Source organism: Procambarus clarkii, chromosome 50, assembly GCF_040958095.1.
Source record: "Procambarus clarkii isolate CNS0578487 chromosome 50, FALCON_Pclarkii_2.0, whole genome shotgun sequence".
NCBI lineage: Eukaryota > Metazoa > Arthropoda > Malacostraca > Decapoda > Cambaridae > Procambarus > Procambarus clarkii.
The window spans coordinates 9,479,244-9,500,208 of record NC_091199.1 but is presented as its reverse complement, the minus strand read 5'-3'; the positions used below and the strand labels follow the sequence as shown (position 1 = coordinate 9,500,208).

The following is a 20,965-nucleotide window of genomic DNA, read 5'->3' as shown; positions in this document are numbered from 1 at the left end:
ACATTCGCTTTGGTTCCGGGAATACTTCTTGTACACCAATTAGGAGGGGGTGGTCCAGAGACCAGGCCGCGGGGACATTAATCCCCGGAACTAGTATAAGGTAGACATAGGATAGACTAAGTAGCAGTATATACATCTATTAGTGTGGTATGCTGCTGGTACTCTCCTGTTTTCAGCGTGAGTCCATTTCTGGGAGTTTAATAGCATTAAGCGCATAAACTCCACTTAATTCATTTTTTAAAAAGCGTCGAGTGCAGGGGGGAGTTGTGTAAAATCCTGGTTTGTGCCTCGGAGAGGCTACGGAATCCAGTAAGTTCAGTAGAACTTCGGTTTTAACTCTTTTTAACCCTAAGTCTAGGGGCTAAGTCGGCCGAGCGGACAGCACGCTGGACTTGTGATCCTGTGGTCCCGGGTTCCATCCCGGGCGCCGGCGAGAAACAATGGGCAGAGTTTCTTTCACCCTATGCCCCTGTTACCTAGCAGTAAAATAGGTACCTGGGAGTTAGTCAGCTGTCACGGGCTGCTTCCTGAGAGTGGAGGCCTGGTTGAGGACCGGGCCGCGGGGACACTAAAGCCCCGAAATCATCTCAAGATAACCTCAAGATAACCCTGCCATAGCTCAGTCGATTAAGGCAGTGTCTGGGATGCTCCCGGACGCAGGTTCGAATCCTCGTCACGGCCCTTGTGGATTTGTTCATTTGTTCAAAAAGCGTCTAATAGTTATGTTAGGATGTTAGGCTTATGTTTGTCATTTGTTATCTTTATCATTACAAATATTGATTAAAAAAAGGTTTCGTTGCTTTTATCGTAGCTCAGTTATTAAGACCACTCAATAGCTCGGTCGATAGTGCTTCGGCTCACGCACGTGGGGTCCCCGGTTCGACTCTCCTGGAACCCAGGTGAATGTAGTCAGTTATCAGGTTTATAATTAACCCTTTGCCAGAACACACACCTCTCGCTGTTTAGACTATGACGCACACACCCTTGGTTGAGAGGCGGGACCAAAGAGCCCGAGCTCAACCCCCCCGCAAGCACATTAGGTGAGTTCACCCCTCTATAATTTATTTTTTTTTGTAATTTTGCCCTGAGGGGCGAGTTTATTGACCAGCGTCACTCATCCTGTGAGTGGACACACCATTATTGACCAGCGTCACTCATCCTGTGAGTGGACACACCATTATTGACCAGCGCCACTCATCCTGTGAGTGGACACACCATTATTGGGCAGCGTCACTCATCCTGTGAGTGGACACACCATTATTGACCAGCGCCACTCATCCTGTGAGTGGACACACCATTATTGGGCAGCGTCACTCATCCTGTGAGTGGACACACCATTATTGGGCAGCGTCACTCATCCTGTGAGTGGACACACCATTATTGGGCAGCGTCACTCATCCTGTGAGTGGACACACCATTATTGGGCAGCGTCACTCATCCTGTGAGTGGACACACCATTATTGGGCAGCGTCACTCATCCTGTGAGTGGACACACCATTATTGGGCAGCGTCACTCATCCTGTGAGTGGACACACCATTATTGGGCAGCGTCACTCATCCTGTGAGTGGACACACCATTATTGGGCAGCGTCACTCATCCTGTGAGTGGACACACCATTATTGACCAGCGTCACTCATCCTGTGAGTGGACACACCATTATTGACCAGCGTCACTCATCCTGTGAGTGGACACACCATTATTGACCAGCGTCACTCATCCTGTGAGTGGACACACCATTATTGACCAGCGTCACTCATCCTGTGAGTGGACACACCATTATTGACCAGCGCCACTCATCCTGTGAGTGGACACACCATTATTGGGCAGCGCCACTCATCCTGTGAGTGGACACACCATTATTGACCAGCGTCACTCATCCTGTGAGTGGACACACCATTATTGGGCAGCGTCACTCATCCTGTGAGTGGACACACCATTATTGGGCAGCGTCACTCATCCTGTGAGTGGACACACCATTATTGGGCAGCGTCACTCATCCTGTGAGTGGACACACCATTATTGGGCAGCGTCACTCATCCTGTGAGTGGACACACCATTATTGGGCAGCGTTACTCATCCTGTGAGTGGACACACCATTATTGGGCAGCGTCACTCATCCTGTGAGTGGACACACCATTATTGGGCAGCGTCACTCATCCTGTGAGTGGACACACCATTATTGGGCAGCGCCACTCATCCTGTGAGTGGACACACCATTATTGGGCAGCGTCACTCATCCTGTGAGTGGACACACCATTATTGGGCAGCGTCACTCATCCTGTGAGTGGACACACCATTATTGGGCAGCGTCACTCATCCTGTGAGTGGACACACCATTATTGGGCAGCGCCACTCATCCTGTGAGTGGACACACCATTATTGACCAGCGCCACTCATCCTGTGAGTGGACACACCATTATTGACCAGCGCCACTCATCCTGTGAGTGGACACACCATTATTGTGCAGCGTCACTCATCCTGTGAGTGGACACACCATTATTGGGCAGCGTCACTCATCCTGTGAGTGGACACACCATTATTGACCAGCGCCACTCATCCTGTGAGTGGACACACCATTATTGGGCAGCGTCACTCATCCTGTGAGTGGACACACCATTATTGGGCAGCGCCACTCATCCTGTGAGTGGACACACCATTATTGGGCAGCGTCACTCATCCTGTGAGTGGACACACCATTATTGGGCAGCGTCACTCATCCTGTGAGTGGACACACCATTATTGGGCAGCGTCACTCATCCTGTGAGTGGACACACCATTATTGGGCAGCGCCACTCATCCTGTGAGTGGACACACCATTATTGACCAGCGCCACTCATCCTGTGAGTGGACACACCATTATTGACCAGCGCCACTCATCCTGTGAGTGGACACACCATTATTGGGCAGCGTCACTCATCCTGTGAGTGGACACACCATTATTGGGCAGCGTCACTCATCCTGTGAGTGGACACACCATTATTGACCAGCGCCACTCATCCTGTGAGTGGACACACCATTATTGGGCAGCGTCACTCATCCTGTGAGTGGACACACCATTATTGGGCAGCGTCACTCATCCTGTGAGTGGACACACCATTATTGGGCAGCGTCACTCATCCTGTGAGTGGACACACCATTATTGGGCAGCGTCACTCATCCTGTGAGTGGACACACCATTATTGGGCAGCGTCACTCATCCTGTGAGTGGACACACCATTATTGGGCAGCGTTACTCATCCTGTGAGTGGACACACCATTATTGGGCAGCGTCACTCATCCTGTGAGTGGACACACCATTATTGGGCAGCGTCACTCATCCTGTGAGTGGACACACCATTATTGGGCAGCGTTACTCATCCTGTGAGTGGACACACCATTATTGGGCAGCGTCACTCATCCTGTGAGTGGACACACCATTATTGGGCAGCGTCACTCATCCTGTGAGTGGACACACCATTATTGGGCAGCCCCACTCATCCTGTGAGTGGACACACCACCATAGTGACAGTATTGGGCAGCGTCACTCATCCTGTGAGTGAACACACCACCATAGTGACAGTATTGGGCAGCGCCACTCATCCTGTGAGTGGACACACCGCCATAGTGACAGTATTGGGCAGCGTCACTCATCCTGTGAGTGAACACACCACCATAGTGACAGTATTGGGCAGCGCCACTCATCCTGTGAGTGAACACACCACCATAGTGACAGTATTGGGCAGCGCCACTCATCCTGTGAGTGGACACCGCCATAGTGACAGTATTGGGCAGCGTCACTCATGCTGTGAGTGGACACACCACCATAGCAGCATGTACAACACTCCCCAATAGGAAGAAAACCCGCTGGGGGATGTTCATCCTGTCACCCTCTATTACACTAAGGCTGCCACCCCCACCCTAAATGTGCACAGTACACAATGAAACCACGAGAACGTGGCGACATATCTGTAATGAAACGTTGTCGAGGCTTTACGATTGGATGCGGGTTCGAGCTCAATTTCTCGTGTCCCATTTGTCAAGAGAAAGATGTTGCATTGTCATTGTAATATTAGTCAAGCCAGTCGTTGATATCACTTGCCTGGGATATTTACTCATTGCCAAGTCAGGCTCAATCTTGTTTATCTAGTTCTATCCATTGTTTATCATTGCATCTTATTGTTTATCATTGTTTATCATTATTTATCATTTATCATAGTAAAACCTCGCTCGTACGAACGCGCGAACGAACGAACTACAAGGGTCGTGACGAGGATTCGAACCTGCGTCCGAGATAATCCCAGACGCTGGCCTTTATCGACTGAGCTACGACATGGTCAAAAGAGTTGAAACCGAAGGTCTACTGAACTTCGTATGTTAAACATACGAACCTCGCTCGAATGTTTTCGGTTCACCAGGCATGAACTCTTCCCTACGCTTGCTGTACGGGGGTCATTCTTGCCTCTTGCTCAACCGTAAGACTGTCTTTCCTAATTTTGAAGTATATTTTCTACCATCATCTCAGTCTTTGTTATTAATATATAATATCACATTAGATTGTACATTGTATAGGTGAATAGTTTTCTTCACACTTTGACAATGATATGTCAGTCCTTTTGAAGCGTCTGTGCCGCTCTGCTTGACCATTTTTGTAGCATATTCTCGTGATTTACCACGCCGATTTTTTTTGTTTTTTTTTTACCTAACCAGAATGGTAAAGCCATTAGCAACCTATCGAGGCCTCGTGTATAGAAAACGTTAATATTATGGGGCTTTGCTTTTTGTAACTAATGCGTCGCATTTTTTTGTTTTGCTGAATGTTTTACGTAGACCAATAGGATGTGTAAGATGGGAGGAAAAGTTGCCGGCGCCGGTAACGCGGCCGGTGTCTTGGTGGTGGTTGATTGATTGATTGATGAAGATTAAACCAGCCAAAAGGTGGCACGGGCATGAATAGCCCGTAAGTGGTGGCCCTTTTGAGCCATTACCAGTATCAATAGATGATACTGGAGATCTGTGGAGGTGCGACTGCACCCTGCGTGACGGGAGATGTCTCCCGTGTCTTGGTGGTGGTTGAAATTGAAATAAGTTTATTGAGGTAAAATACACATAAAGGGATGAGGTAGCTCAAGCTATTCTCACCCCAGTTCAGTACATCGTGTTAATACATACATAGACACACATCACAAGCAATAAACATATTACCAAACATTCTGAGAGATAAACATATACATTTCCTGTGGTGGTGGTGGTGGTCCGCTCACAACCCCCCCCCCCCCCCCCGAACAGTTTTCCTTGTAGAATATTTGCATTTTAATTTGTTTTTTAAGAATTAGCCACATTAATTCCTCCTCTTCCGGTGAGTGAGTGTTCACGCTTACTCACCTTCACTTTGAAAGTGTTATTTTCTTGCTGTTCTGATGTTTGGTCTGCCGGATTTCCCCTAACGCCCCCCCCCCCAACCCCCCTCTCTCCTCTCTCCCTATGCCGGACTCTGGACCGGGAGAGAGAGAGAGGGGGGGGGGGGAGATAGGGGAGGATAGATAGCTCGGCTAAGATGACCTTTATTCTCTCCCGGGGTGTTACGGGCTCACCATAGCCCGTGCTACATGGACACTTCGTCCTGAGTAGCTGAATCTTTAACAACATCATCATCTCCCGGAGTCACATTTCCCATCCTAAGTTGTCGCATTCTCAGTCGACCAATCAGATTAAAATGCGACGTTTTGGTACAAAACTGAAGCAGTGTAGTGGTCACGTTTTCTGTGCATTGGTCTTGGGAGCTATTTACGGGCTATTCATGCCCGTGCCACCTCTTGGGTGGCTTAATCTTTATCAGTCAAATCGGTCTTGAGAGGTTATGTGGCCGGTTGCCTGGGTTTGTAGGTTATCTTGAGAGGATTTCGGGGCTTTTTAGTGTCCCCGCGGCGCGGTCCTCGACCAGGCCTCCACCCCCAGGAAGCAGCCCGTGACAGCTGACTAACTCCCAGGTACCTATTTTACTGCTAGGTAACAGGGGCATAGGGTGAAAGAAACTGCCCATTGTTTCTCGCCGGCGCCTGGGATCGAACCCAAGGACCTACAGGATCACAAGTCCAGCGTGCTGTCCGCTCGGCCGACGGGCTCTCTCTTGTAGGAGAGAACTCCTTTTAAACTCTGATTATTGTCACTTGTTTCTTCAGGGCGGGGCTGCATACATTCATATGGGTCTCGTGTAGGTTGTATTCAAGGTTTCTTTAACGTGATGTTGAGAAATGTGTTAGTGTTTCATCAGTTTCGTGGGCATTATAAGGAGCTGTTTTGTCTTGTTTCTCACGAGCACTGCTTCCTGTGCCGGGTAAGTCCACTACGGGCTCACCATAGCCCGTGCTACTTGGAACCTGTTCCGAGTAGCTGAATCTATAACAACAATATCTTGATTCTATGTTACTCGTGTTGGGTTAAGGATTATTTTGCCTCGCTCTTCCTCAGCCAGGCAGTGAAACGTCCGGATAACACACGTCACTGATTGATTGATTCATTATCCGGTTGATTGAACTAGCAGGTGAAGCAAGCACACAGCACCTGCCTCCACCACCATTACCACCACCACAGCCACCACAATCACCACCACTACTACCAAAGTCGCTATCACCATCACCACCACCACTAACACCACAGCCACCACCACTATCAATCACTATAGCCACCAGCACTACCACTACGACCACCACTATCACCACCACAGCCACCACCACCACGACCACCACCACCACCACCACGACCACCACAATCACTACCACAGCCACCATCACCACCAGTAACACAGTCACCACCACCACCACCCAACAATTGAGTGTGTGCGTGTGTGGTTGTACTGGGGGGGGGGGGGAGTAGCACATGTACTGTAAAGATCAATGTTTAATGTTGTATGTTGTTGTTGAACGGTCTTGACGCGCGCGCGCGCTAGGAACACTTTGTAGTTGGTGAAAATAATCAATATTGAGTATTGATGAGAAGGTTGGCGTTGGCCTTGATAACGGGACGTTGGTCTTGATAACGCGGCGTTGGCCTTGATAACGCGACGTTGGCCTTGATAACGCGGCGTTGGTCTTGATAACGCGGCGTTGGCCTTGATAACGCGCCGTTGGTCTTGATAACGCGCCGTTGGCCTTGATAACGCGCCGTTGGCCTTGATAACGCGCCGTTGGCCTTGATAACGCGCCGTTGGCCTTGATAACGCGGCGTTGGTCTTGATAACGCGGCGTTGGCCTTGATAACGCGCCGTTGGCCTTGATAACGCGGCGTTGGTCTTGATAACGCGGCGTTGGTCTTGATAACGCGGCGTTGGTCTTGATAACGCGGCGTTGGTCTTGATAACGCGGAGTTGGCCTTGACAACGCGTCGTTGGCGTTGGTTTTGATAACGCGGCGTTGGCCTTGATAACGCGGCGTTGGCCTTGATAACGCGGCGTTGGCCTTGATAACGCGGCGTCATCCTAACAAGCAGTGCTGGAAAGTTCACTTCCTTAGTCTTCAAAAGCGATTGGGCATTGGTAGTATATTTGTTAATCTTTTAATGTGTGTGTGTGTGGGCGTAATGGCTGTGTCTACCAGGAGCGAGATTTAGCTGTTGGGTCCCGCCTTATGGATCTTGTACTTGGTATATATGTTTATTTCTTCTGACAATCTAGTATTCTAGTTTTACTTATTACTTTGGAACTGACTGGAGGTGGCTTCCACTACCGCTGCTTCAAGTTTATTCTACTTTGTGTGTACTCACCTATTGGTACTCATCTATTTGTGCTTGCGGGGGTTGAGCTCTGGCTCTCTGGTCCCGCCTCTTAGCCGTCAATCAACTGGTGTACAGGTTCCTGAGCCTATTGGGCTCTATCATATCTACACTTGAAACTGTGTATGGAGTCAGCCTCCACCACTTCACTGCCTAATGCATTCCAACGCTGTGTGTGTGTGTGTGTGTGTGTGTGTGTGTGTGTGTGTGTGTGTGTGTGTGTGTGTGTGTGTGTGTGTGTGTGTGTGTGTGTGTTTACTATTTGTATTCACAAATGTATGTGCAGGCTCGAGCTGTTAGCTCTTGGTCCCTGCCTTTCTAACCGTTAGTTAGAATGTACTAACTGTCTGACATATTTTCCTCCGTCATATCTACAACATATCTCTCTCTCTAACACGCACTCACATCCCCAGGATGCAACCCGTGGCAGCTGTATTACTCCTCCCCTGTTCTTGTTTATTGCTAGGTGAACAGAGGCAGCAGTTGAAAGAAACAGCTCATTTGTTTCTACTTGATGCAATTGAGATTCGGCTCTTGGATGCTAGTTCATTAGCGCTCTGGACCTTGTTATAAATATATATATATATATATATATATATATATATATATATATATATATATATATATATATATATATATATATATATATATATATATATATTAATGCACTTAATGTCTTAAGTTCATTGCACCTGCTTCGATGCTCTTGACACTTAAAATATTCATTCTAATATTTTTCTTCGCTCTGCTACGTTGCTTCCACCTGCGGCCCTTCGTGCATGTCCCGCCCATGTCGGGTAACCTCTTAGTGTTTACTGTGAATGGCCCTCGAGGATTTTGTAAGTTGTGATCATGTCTCCGTTGTTTTTTAATCAGTGACTTTGTTGTGTACTCACCTAGTTGAGTTTGCGGGGATTGAGCTCTGGCTCTTTGGTCCCGCCTCTCAACTGTCAATCAACTAGGTGTACAGGTGCCTGAGTCTATTGGGCTCTATCATATCTACACTTGAAACTGTGTATGGAGTCAGCATCCACCACATCACTTCCTAAGTGCATTCCATCTGTTAACTACTCTGACACTTACATTGTTTTCTAAAGTGTGTGGTTTATATTTTGTGTGTTTCTTTTGCGTGTGTGTGTTTGTATTTCTTTTGTTTGTGTGTTTTTTCCATATAACTTAGCCCCCCTTAACGGAAGGTCGTGTGTGAAGATGGAATCATCCGGAGAAGTGATCATCATCATCACGTGATACCGTGAATATCATCATTCACTCGGGTGTGGTAGCATCAGGGCTGGTGGTGGTGGTGGTGGGGTGGTGATAACACAACCACCACCACCACCATCCCTCATGTTAATATACAACACTACGGATGGTGGTAGTTGGTGGTTATTAAGGATAGTGGTGATGCTAGAGACAACAGGAGGAGACGTTAGGGATAATTCCCTGAAGGCGGGGGGGGGGGGGGGTGCAGTGATGGGGGGGTGAAGTATCACCCTCTCTCTCTGTCTCTCTCTTTCTCTGTCTCTCTCTCTCTCTGTCTCTCTCTCTCTCTCTCTCTCTCTCTCTCTCTCTCTCTCTCTCTCTCTCTCTCTCTCTCTCTCTCTCTCTCTCTCTCTCTCTCTCTCTGTCTCTCTCTCTCTGTCTCTCTCTCTCTCTCTCTGTCTCTCTCTCTCTCTCTCTCTCTCTCTCTCTCTCTCTCTCTCTCTCTCTCTCTCTCTCTCTGTCTCTCTCTCTGTCTCTCTCTCTCTCTCTCTCTCTCTCTCTCTCTCTCTCTCTCTCTCTCTCTCTCTCTCTCTCTCTCTCTCTCTCTCTCTCTCTCTCTCCCTCCCTCCCTCCCTCTCTCCCCCCCCCTCCCTCCCTCCTTCCCTCACTACCCTCATGCAGGTTGTAGTGATGAGAGAGAGATATATGAGTCACTGTACCTGGCGTTATGCAAATAACCCAGCTTACCACGACTGCCAACCTCTACTGCTATTACTTCTAATACCACTGCTAGTATATGGTAGTTAATATTATTACTTTTCCAATTGGTACACCTGCTTTCACCACCACCACCACCATCACCACAATACCAATACAGCGTCACGGGGCTGTTATCCACACCACACAACTAACAATGTATACATGCACTCTAAGAAGGACATGTATACATATATATACATATTACAATGCTGCCACAATGTTTTCCCTTAAACCCACTGACCAGACAAAATAACAGGAAGAACATGTATTCTAGAGTTTATATATATATATATATATATATATATATATATATATATATATATATATATATATATATATATATATATATATGTGTGTGTGTGTGTGTGTGTGTGTATCAGAGTGTGGCTGACCACACTCCTCCTTATGGAGGTAGTTCCAGCTGGACAGCAGTCAAGGTTGACTGCTGTCAACCAACACCAACAACCCGCCATCCTCCTAAAATACCACGACGCATTTTGACGTTAAACTTTACCGTAAGCCAAAAACTGTCGTACTAGAAAAGCGTGACATAATGTCCCGTTTTCTGTTGTGGGTCCTCTGGCGTAGGCTAGGCTAAAAGGGCCACACTTTAGTACCTCGGTTTGCTGAAGCTGCTCCGGCCAATGTCAGTCATCATCGGCTCATTCATGGGGATTACTACCCCCCCCCCCTTTCCCCCCTTCCCCTCTTCCCCCCAGTCCCCTCCTACCCCCAGCCACCTCCCAACCTCTCCCCACCCCCCTCCCACCCCCTCCCCCTCCCCCTCTCGACCCAATCCGTTGAGAGATGGTGTATTAGTTCGCTTCAAGTGCCTTAGTTGTTTGTTGCTATAAGCGACCCCGGTCGAGTGCTTCGTTTGTTGCATTCTGAAGACTTTCCCTCATACCCATACCCTGTGCCCGTACCCTCTGCCCCCCCTTGTTGGTAATCGGCGCACAATAATTGCCCGTCAGTTATTCGGGCGTCTATTTTGATTCTTGAAGACGTCTTCCAGGTCGTTTAACTGTCGTGGTGGCCTAGTGGGGGAGGTACTGGACACGGCAAGAGGGGGGTAATGGAGCCTCAGGGTGTCTGGGTTCGAATCCTTCAGGGGTGAGGAGTTTTCTGTTGCATATTGGCTTGGGGACCATTAAAGCTTGTTCACGCTCGCGCGCGCGCGCGCGCATACATTCTTTGACGGTTGAAAGGCGGGACCAAAGAGCCAGAGCTCAACCCCCTCAAGCGCAATTAGCTGAGTACACACACACACACACACACACACACACACACACACACACACACACACTGTTTCTGTTCACCAAGCAGTAAAATAGGTAGTTGTATGTTGCATCCTGTGTATGGTCGCTAGTTGGCTCGTCAGAGAAAGGGCCGCGGGGACATTGATCCTCGGAACCAACACAAGGTAAAGAAGATATGGCAGAACAAATAAGTCGGGAGACATTGCATTAAATCAACCACCGATTGGAAAGGCGGGGTCCAAGAGCTATAAGCTCGATCCACCAAGCACAAATAGGTAAATACGGATTGGGTTATATTATTCCTGAGGCTCAAGTACTTTCGTAAACAAACTGAACTGTTTGGCATAGTTGTTGTTTAAGGAGTAGTTTGCCCTTGTCTCGTTTCATTCGTGGCATGTTTGGTAAACCTTGCAGCAATCTGTGTTATTCGTGTCCTAGCTGTGCTACACACGCACGCACACACATGCACACGAATGCACTAGGAAGTGATGTGGTGGAGGCTGACTCCATACACAGTTTCAAATGTAGATATGACAGAGCCCAGTAGGCTCAGGAATCTGCACATCAGTTGATTGACGGTTGAGAGGCGGGACCAAAGAGCTAGAGCTCAACCCCCGCAAACACAACTAGGTGAGTACGAAGCTAGAGAAGGTTCAAAGGTATGCCACTAGACTAGTCCCAGAATTAAGAGGCATGAGTTAAGAGTGATCTTAGATCCGCTTGGAAGTTTAATTTGATTGGTTTTGAAGGAAATGCACAAGAGAAACATTCCTAATTCATCATACTTGGTGGTTTGTTGTGTTGCGTTATGTTTAGGGCACAAGTGTGATGAATGTGTTGAGACATTGTCGATGTTGGTATGTTTTCTGAATAGGCAGCTGGTTGTTGTTGATACTGATCAGCTGGTTTTTGTTGACATTGATCAGCTGGTTTTTGTTGACACTGATCAGCTGGTTTTTGTTGACATTGATCAGCTGGTTTTTGTTGACATTGATCAGCTGGTTGTTGTTGACGTTGATCAGCTGGTTTTTGTTGACACTAATCAGCTGGTTGTTGACATTGATCAGCTGGTTGTTGTTGACACTGATCAGCTGGTTGTTGTTGACATTGATCAGCTGGTTGTTGTTGACATTGATCAGCTGGATGTTGTGACATTGATCAGCTGGTTGTTGTTGACATTGATCAGCTGGTTGTTGTTTACATTGATCAGCTGGTTGTTGTTGACACTGATCAGCTGGTTGTTGTTGACACTGATCAGCTGGTTGTTGTTGACACTGATCAGCTGGTTGTTGTTGACACTGATCAGCTGGTTTTTGTTGATATTGATCAGCTGGTTGTAAGCTATGTGTTAGCCTAGACTCTGAGAGTGAAGTCATTAACGATTTTTTGTTTTTTCTTTCCAGGTAAGCGGCACATTCCGAGGAAGATAAGAATGGCGGAAATTGCTGGGAGTTGTATAGGGTTTACCTGGAATTTACCTGGAGAGGGTTTCGTGAGTTGTGTTACTACTCCCCGGAGCCGGGGTAAGTTGTGGTGTCTTACTCTCTCTGTGTCTGTCCTTCAAGGAGGGGCCCTTGCTATTGCATTCCTCTCCTGTATGACCTCTTCCTCCCCCCCCCCCTCCTCCTCCTACTACTCTTTCCCCCTCCCTTCCCTCCATCCCCCTCACCCCTCCCCCCACACCCATTCCTCCACCCCTCCCTCACAGTATTCATCTATTGACATCCATATATGGTGAATTACATGTGAAGAACCTCTCTCTCTCTCACACACACACACACACACACACACACACACACACACACACACACACACACACACACACACACACACACACACACACACACACACACACACACACACAAATCTTGCCTTACAGGCTTGATAGAATTCTACGATCAGGTGACACAGATTAAGCAAGAAAGAGAGGGCTGGGCGGACTGCATTTTCTTGGATTGTCGGAAAGCCTTTGACACAGTACCGCATAAGAGGCTGGTACATAAGCTGGAGAGACAGGCAGGTGTAGCTGGTAAGGTGCTCCAGTGGATAAGGGAGTATCTAAGCAATAGGAAGCAGAGAGTTACGGTGAGGGGTGAGACCTCCGATTGGCGTGAAGTCACCAGTGGAGTCCCACAGGGCTCTGTACTCGGTCCTATCTTGTTTCTGATATATGTAAATGATCTCCCGGAGGGTATCGATTCATTTCTCTCAATGTTTGCGGACGATGCTAAAATTATGAGAAGGATTAAAACAGAAGAGGACTGTTTGAGGCTTCAAGAAGACCTAGACAAGCTGAAGGAATGGTCGAACAAATGGTTGTTAGAGTTTAACCCAACCAAATGTAATGTAATGAAGATAGGTGTAGGGAGCAGGAGGCCAGATACAAGGTATCATCTGGGAGAGGAAATTCTTCAGGAGTCAGAGAAGGAAAAAGACTTGGGGGTTGATATCACGCCAGACCTGTCTCCTGCAGCACATATCAAGCGGATAACATCAGCGGCATATGCCAGGCTGGCCAACATACGAACGGTATTCAGAAACTTGTGTAAAGAATCATTCAGAACTTTGTATACCACATATGTCAGGCCAATCCTGGAGTATGCAGCCCCAGCATGGAGTCCATATCTAGTCAAGGATAAGACTAAACTGGAAAAGGTTCAAAGGTTTGCCACCAGACTAGTACCCGAGCTGAGAGGTATGAGCTACGAGGAGAGACTACGGGAATTAAACCTCACTTCGCTGGAAGACAGAAGAGTTAGGGGGGACATGATCACCACATTCAAGATTCTGAAGGGGATTGATAGGGTAGATAAAGACAGTCTATTTAACACAAGGGGAACACGCACAAGGGGACACAGGTGGAAACTGAGTGCCCAAATGAGCCACAGAGATATTAGAAAGAACTTTTTTAGTGTCAGAGTGGTTGACAAATGGAATGCATTAGGGGGTGATGTGGTGGAGGCTGACTCCATACACAGTTTCAAGTGTAGATATGACAGAGCCCGATAGGCTCAGGAATCTGTACACCTGTTGATTGACGGTTGAGAGGCGGGACCAAAGAGCCAGAGCTCAACCCCCGCAAACACAACTAGGTGAGTACAACTAGGTGAGTACACACACACACACACACTAGGGGCCTGGTAGCCTGGTGGATAGCGCGCAAGACTTGTAATTCTGTGGCCCGGGTTCGATTCCTGCACCAGGCAGAAACAAATGGGCAAAATTTCTTTCACCCTGAATGCCCCTGTTACCTAGCAGTAAATAGGTACCTTGGAGTTAGTCAGCTGTCACGGGCTGCTTCCTGGTGTGTGTGTGTGTGTGTGTGTGTGTGTGTGTGTGTGTGTGTGTGTGTGTGTGTGTGTGTGTGTGTGTGTGTGTGTGTGTGTGTGGAGAAAAAAAAAGTAGTTAGTAAACAGTTGATTGACAGTTGAGAGGCGGGCCGAAAGAGCAAAGCTCAACCCCCACAAACACAACTATGTGAATACAACTAGGTGAACACACACACACAGACACACACTCTCTCTCTCTCCCTCTCCCTCTCTCTCTCCCTCCCACTCTCTCTCTCTCTCTCTCTCTCTCTCTCTCTCTCTCTCTCTCTCTCTCTCTCTCTCTCTCTCTCTCTCTCTCTCTCTCTCTCTCTCTCTCTCTCTCTCTCTCTCTCTCTCTCCCTCTCTCTCTCTCTCTCTCTCTCTCTCTCTCTCTCTCTCTCTCTCTCTCTCTCTCTCTCTCTCTCTCTCTCCTTCTCTCTCTCCCTCTTTCCCTCACGCCTTTCTACCCCACATCCTTTTCTCGGCACGTGCCTCTTCAATCCTATTCATCACGTGCAGTGTTCTACAGTCCATGTTGAATGGGGTTGGTTGGTTGGTTGTGAGAAGGGCTCACTCATGTGAGTTGTGAAGGGGGCCGGGGGGGGGGGTTGAGTGAGGTGGAGTGTAGGGGGTGAGTGAGATGAGTGGATGAGCAGGATGAAGTGAATAGACGGGGGGGTGTCAACAACACAACCAGCTGATCAATGTCAACAACAACCAGCTGATCAGTGTCAACAACAACCAGCTGATCAGTGTCAACAACAACCAGCTGATCAGTGTCAACAACAACCAGCTGATCAGTGTCAACAACATCCAGCTGATCAATGTCAACAACAATCAGCTGATCAGTGTCAACAACAACCAGCTGATCAGTGTCAACAACAACCAGCTGATCAATGTCAACAACAATCAGCTGATCAGTGTCAACAACAACCAGCTGATCAGTGTCAACAACAATCAGCTGATCAATGTCAACAACAACCAGCTGATCAATGTCAACAACAATCAGCTGATCAGTGTCAACAACAACCATCTGATCAGTGTCAACAACAACCATCTGATCAGTGTCAGCAACAACCAGCTGATCAGTGTCAACAACAACCAGCTGATCAGTGTCAACAACATCCAGCTGAATGTTATGGATGACCCACGCGTCACGTGGTTACTCAAGAGGGTCTAAGCAGTAACTGGATGGGTGACAAGGTGCACGTGGTTCAGGTAAATCCTGGTACCTGGTGCGGCCTGGGGCCAGATTCACGAAGTAGTTACGCAAGCACTTACGACTCTGTCCATCTTTTCTCAATCTCTGGCGGCTTTGTTTACAATTATTAAAGAGTTAATGAGCTCCGAAGCACCAGGAGGCTGTTTATAACAATAACAACAGTTGATTGGCAAGTTTTCATGCTTGTAAACTGTTTAATAAATGTAACCAAAGCCCTCAAAGATTGAGGAAAGATGTATAAGTTCGTAAGTACTTGCGTAACTGCTTCGTGAATCTGGCCCCAGGTTCGTAAGTACTTGCGTAACTGCTTCGTGAATCTGGCCCCAGGTTCGTAAGTACTTGCGTAACTGCTTCGTGAATCTGGCCCCAGGTTCGTAAGTACTTGCTTAACTGCTTCGAGAATCTGGCCCCAGGTTCGTAAGTACTTGCGTAACTGCTTCGTGAATCTGGCCCCAGGTTCGTAAGTACTTGCGTAACTGCTTCGTGAATCTGGCCCCAGGTTCGTAAGTACTTGCGTAACTGCTTCGTGAATCTGGCCCCAGGTTCGTAAGTACTTGCGTAACTGTTTCGTGAATCTGGCCCCAGGTTCGTAAGTACTTGCTTAACTGCTTCGTGAATCTGGCCCCAGGTTCGTAAGTACTTGCGTAACTGCTTCGTGAATCTGGCCCCAGGTTCGTAAGTGCTTGCGTAACTGCTTCGTGAATCTGGCCCCAGGTTCGTAAGTGCTTGCGTAACTGCTTCGTGAATCTGGCCCCAGGTTCGTAAGTGCTTGCGTAACTGCTTCGTGAATCTGGCACCCCTAGTCCTTGGCTACGAGTGCCTCGGTACCTGTAACCACTGCCAGTCCCCTTCAGTTGTTGTTGTTGTTGTTAAAGATTCGCTACTTGGAACAAAAAGTTGCAAGTAGCACCGGCTATGGTGAGCCCGTAGTGGACTTACCTGGCACAGGAGCGGGGCAAGTAGCACGGGCTATGGTGAGCCCGTAGTGGACTTACCTGGCACAGGAGCGGGGCAAGTAGCACCGGCTATGGTGAGCCCGTAGTGGACTTACCTGGCACAGGAGCGGGGCAAGTAGCACCGGCTATGGTGAGCCCGTAGTGGACTTACCTGGCACAGGAGCGGGGCAAGTAGCACGGGCTATGGTGAGCCCGTAGTGGACTTACCTGGCACAGGAGCGGGGCAAGTAGCACCGGCTATGGTGAGCCCGTAGTGGACTTACCTGGCACAGGAGCGGGGGCAAGTAGCACGGGCTATGGTGAGCCCGTAGTGGACTTACCTGGCACAGGAGCGGGGCAAGTAGCACCGGCTATGGTGAGCCCGTAGTGGACTTACCTGGCACAGGAGCGGGGCAAGTAGCACGGGCTATGGTGAGCCCGTAGTGGACTTACCTGGCACAGGAGCGGGGCAAGTAGCACGGGCTATGGTGAGCCCGTAGTGGACTTACCTGGCACAGGAGCGGGGCAAGTAGCACGGGCTATGGTGAGCCCGTAGTGGACTTACCTGGCACAGGAGCGGGGCAAGTAGCACGGGCTATGGTGAGCCCGTAGTGGACTTACCTGGCACAGGAGCGGGGCAAGTAGCACGGGCTATGGTGAGCCCGTAGTGGACTTACCTGGCACAGGAGCGGGGCAAGTAGCACGGGCTATGGTGAGCCCCTAGTGGACTTTTTTCTTTTTCCCCTTCAGTGGTTTGGCAGTGATGCTGGTAATTAACAGCACATTAATTAAGGATTATAATTAAGTGTAATTACCAATTAATATTGTTTTGGTCCAGTGTTGTTGTCTTGAAGTGTTTGGTAGAGCGTCGTCGTGTTGTCTTGAAGCAGAGAATACTTAATGTTTGTTTGTTTGTGTGAAATTGAGATTAGACATTGGTGCAGTGCTGCTAGTGCTCTCTCTCTCTCTCTGTCTGTCTGTGTCTGTCTGTCTGTCTGTCTGTCTGTCTGTCTGTCAGTCTGTCTGTCGTTCTTTCTCTCTCTCTCTCTCTCTCTCTCTCTCTCTCTCTCTCTCTCTCTCTCTCTCTCCCTTTCTCCCTTTTTCTCTCAACCTCTTTCTCTCTACCTCTTTTTCTTCCCCTCTCTCTCTCTCTCTCTCTCTCTCTCTCTCTCTCTCTCTCTCTCTCTCTCTCTCTCTCTCTCTCTCTCTCTCTCTCTCTCTCTCTCTCTCTCTCTCTCTCTCTCATACCATTTCCTCTCATACTCAGAGAGTGAGAGGCACGTGATAAAGCACTAACCAAATTGGTAGCACGATCTGGCCAGACAGGCCGCGGGTGAGAGTGAGAATTGTGAAGAGAGGAGGAGGAGTGAGAGTGAGAGAGGGGGTAGGGGAGGGGGGGTGGTGGAAGAGGCAGAATCGAAGTCTGGAGTGTGTTGGAAAGGCTGGGAGGGGGGGGGGATGTGCTCACCTAGTTGTGCTTGCGGGGGTTGAGCTTTGGCTCTTTGGTCCCGTCAATCAGTTGGTTGTCAATCAGGTCGTTATATGGTGTGAGAGACGGGGTGGGGGGTGTGGGGGGAGAGAATATACAACATACAACAGAGCAATACAATATGACCTAATTGAATTACTAGGATTAGGCAAAATGTTATTTAAATGTTTTGTTAATGATGTTGGTAATTGTGGTGAGAGTAGTGGTAGTGGTGGTGGTGGTAGGTTGCTGTGCGTCGTGGTATTGCTAGAGGTAGTGGTGGTGGTGGTGGGTCTGGTGTCAAGGGGTGTGGTGGTGGCAGGGAGGGTAGTAGTGGTAGTGGTGGTGGTGGTGGCGGTGGTGTCAAGGGGTGTGGTGGTGGCAGGGAGGGTAGTAGTAGTGGTAGTGGTGGTGGTAGGAGACGCTACACTGCCTACCACCACCACTCTTGGACATCACCATTTATGGTGTGGCGCCGCCCCCCCCCCCCTCTCCTGCACCTACCCCTCTGCTTCCTCTTGCTCTGTATTTGTTTTACCTCACCATCTTCCCCTCCCCTTACTCACTCTACATCACTCTCAGTTCTCCCTGGTTCCAGTATTTCTCACAGGTATCTTCCTGGTATCTCTGATCACTTAGACTGTTGCCACCAGCGGCTCTAGTGACGAGGTATTTTATATAATAAGTTCAAATTCCTTTCCTCATATGCCTTTTATTTATTCACAAAAGGTTAAAGCCTTATTCGGAGGGATTTAGCCTTTGAATAAGTTGTGTGTTACTTTGTAGGAGCGGGGAGAGGGAGGGAGGGCTCTATGTGGCCGCTCCTTACTGCTCCTGTCAACCGTCTGGTGACTGTTGAAAGGTTGCCAGTGTCACTTGCTACGATGGACCGTTTGTTGAGAGCACCACCAGTACCAGTACCATCACCACAACACCACCACCACCACCACCATCAGGAACACCAACACCACCACCCACCAGCAACATAACACCACCACCAACACCAGCACTAACAACACCACCACCACCACCACAACCACCACCATCAGGAACACCAACACCACCACCAGCACTAACAACACCACCACCACCACTACAACCACCACCATCAGGAACACCAACAACACCACCAGTACCACCACCACCAGCACCAGCACCACCAGCACCACCACCAGGAACACAACACCACCACCACACCACCACCACCACCACCACCACCACCACCACCACAGCACCACCAGCACCAGCACCACCAGCAGGCGTGTTAGAAACATGGTGGTACATGTGGCGTCGTGATTGTGTTGTGGTCGAGCTTTCTCTTGCTCAACTTCCTCTCTTCTTCCTCCTTCTCTCTGTACCTGATTCATCTTATTGTTCTTGCTCTTACCTTCCCCCTCCCTCCCTCCCTCCCTCTCTCTTCCTCGTACTACCTCTTCCCCCTCTCCTCCTCCCACACCTGCTTATTAAATGCCAGGTGTGTACCATTACCGGTGGTGTATTGATACCGACACGTCACACGTGCAAATCAACACGTGACAATAACACACGTGACACGTGACCCTTATGACTGTGAGAATAAACGCTGCGGTTAGCATCACTACCAGACCTCTCTCTCTCTCCCCCGACCCATCCTCCCAGGCCAAGATGTTTCCCTCTCTCTCTCAAGACACTTGTTTAAGGCGTTATTCATGGCGACGATTCTTGGCGGAGGAGGTCAAGGCTTTCCTGCCCCTGACGGACGGAGGGGACCCGGCAGTGTGGTCGTGAGAGGACCACCACCACCACCACGACCACCACGACAAGTCAAGCCTGGCCTCAGGCCGGGCTTGGGGAGTAGAAGAACTCCCGGAACCCCATCAACCAGGTATCAACTAGGGTGAGCAGAGTCACGTGTTCTCACACTAAGACTAGGACGGAGCCGAGCGGACAGCACGCTGGGCTTGTAATCCTGTGGTCCTGGGTTCGATCCCAGGCGCCGGCGAGAAACAATGGGCAGAGTTTCTTTCACCCTATGCCCCTGTTACCTAGCAGTAAAATAGGTACCTGAGTGTTAGTCAGCTTCCTGGGGGTGGAGGCCTGGTCGAGGACCGGGCCGCGGGACACTAAAGCCCCGAAATCATCTCAAGATAACCTCAAGATCTCAAGATAGGACACGCAACACTACAATATTACATTTTACACTGAAGAAATTGAACGATTTAGATCAATGTGAACTCACGCTGCATGAAAATCATCGCATTACAAATGAAAAGAAATATCTTATATTCGTGTACTGAACCCCTAGTGTGTTTCTAGTACATGAATAAGTATGAGTAATGCATAAATAGTAACTCCTGTAAATTCAAAATTATTTTATATATTATCGAAAGACGCTCCAATGCATACTAATAATACATTATAAATTCATAAATGTTGCAGTGCAAAAAAGTTTGTTAGTAGCTAGTTAGGTATTTTTTTTATTATTATTATTTTCTACCACAGACGTGGCTACACATTTACAATACTAACCAGCATATATATATATATTTTTTCTTCTGTCCTCCATGGACAGGGTTAGAGATCTGTTAAACATATAGTTCAGGGCCAGCTAGCTATATAGTCATATAGCTAGCTAGGTGCGAGGTGACTTATATAAGGAGGAATGAGGGGTGGTCACTCCGGATTCCTCTTGGAGGAATGTCCCTGAGATTCGACCCGGGTCTTGGAGCATGTCTCGCGAGGTCGGGCATCTTGAGACCAAATTCTCCAGGTTGGGTGGAAAGCCACACTTACTACAAGTGTTGAATGAAAGGCTCAGTTGTGGCGGCGTCTCGCTCGCTCGCTGCTCTCTCTACTCACCGAGTTGTACTTGTAGGGGCATCGTGAGCTTCAGCTCTCGGCTACCGCCTCCCGACTTTCAGCCAGCTGGTATATATATATATATATATATACACGTTTCCAACCCTCCCTATGGGACACAGCCCCGCTCCTGTGCCAGGTAAGTCCACTACGGGCTCACCATAGCCCGTGCTACTTGGAACTTTTTGTTGATGTGATGGGGGGGGGGGGGTGATGGAGGGGTGTG

At 48.7% G+C, this 20,965-nt stretch overlaps 1 long non-coding RNA gene across 1 annotated transcript in view; it reads left to right on the top strand.

Moving 5' to 3' along the window:
• The window catches only part of LOC138351603 (uncharacterized), a 94,149-nt gene that overhangs the window by 58,005 nt on the left and 15,179 nt on the right, over positions 1-20,965 (top strand). The window contains exon 2 of the long non-coding RNA XR_011222518.1: positions 12,372-12,491. This is a non-coding gene — a long non-coding RNA (uncharacterized lncRNA). The remainder of the gene's footprint in view (positions 1-12,371; positions 12,492-20,965) is intronic.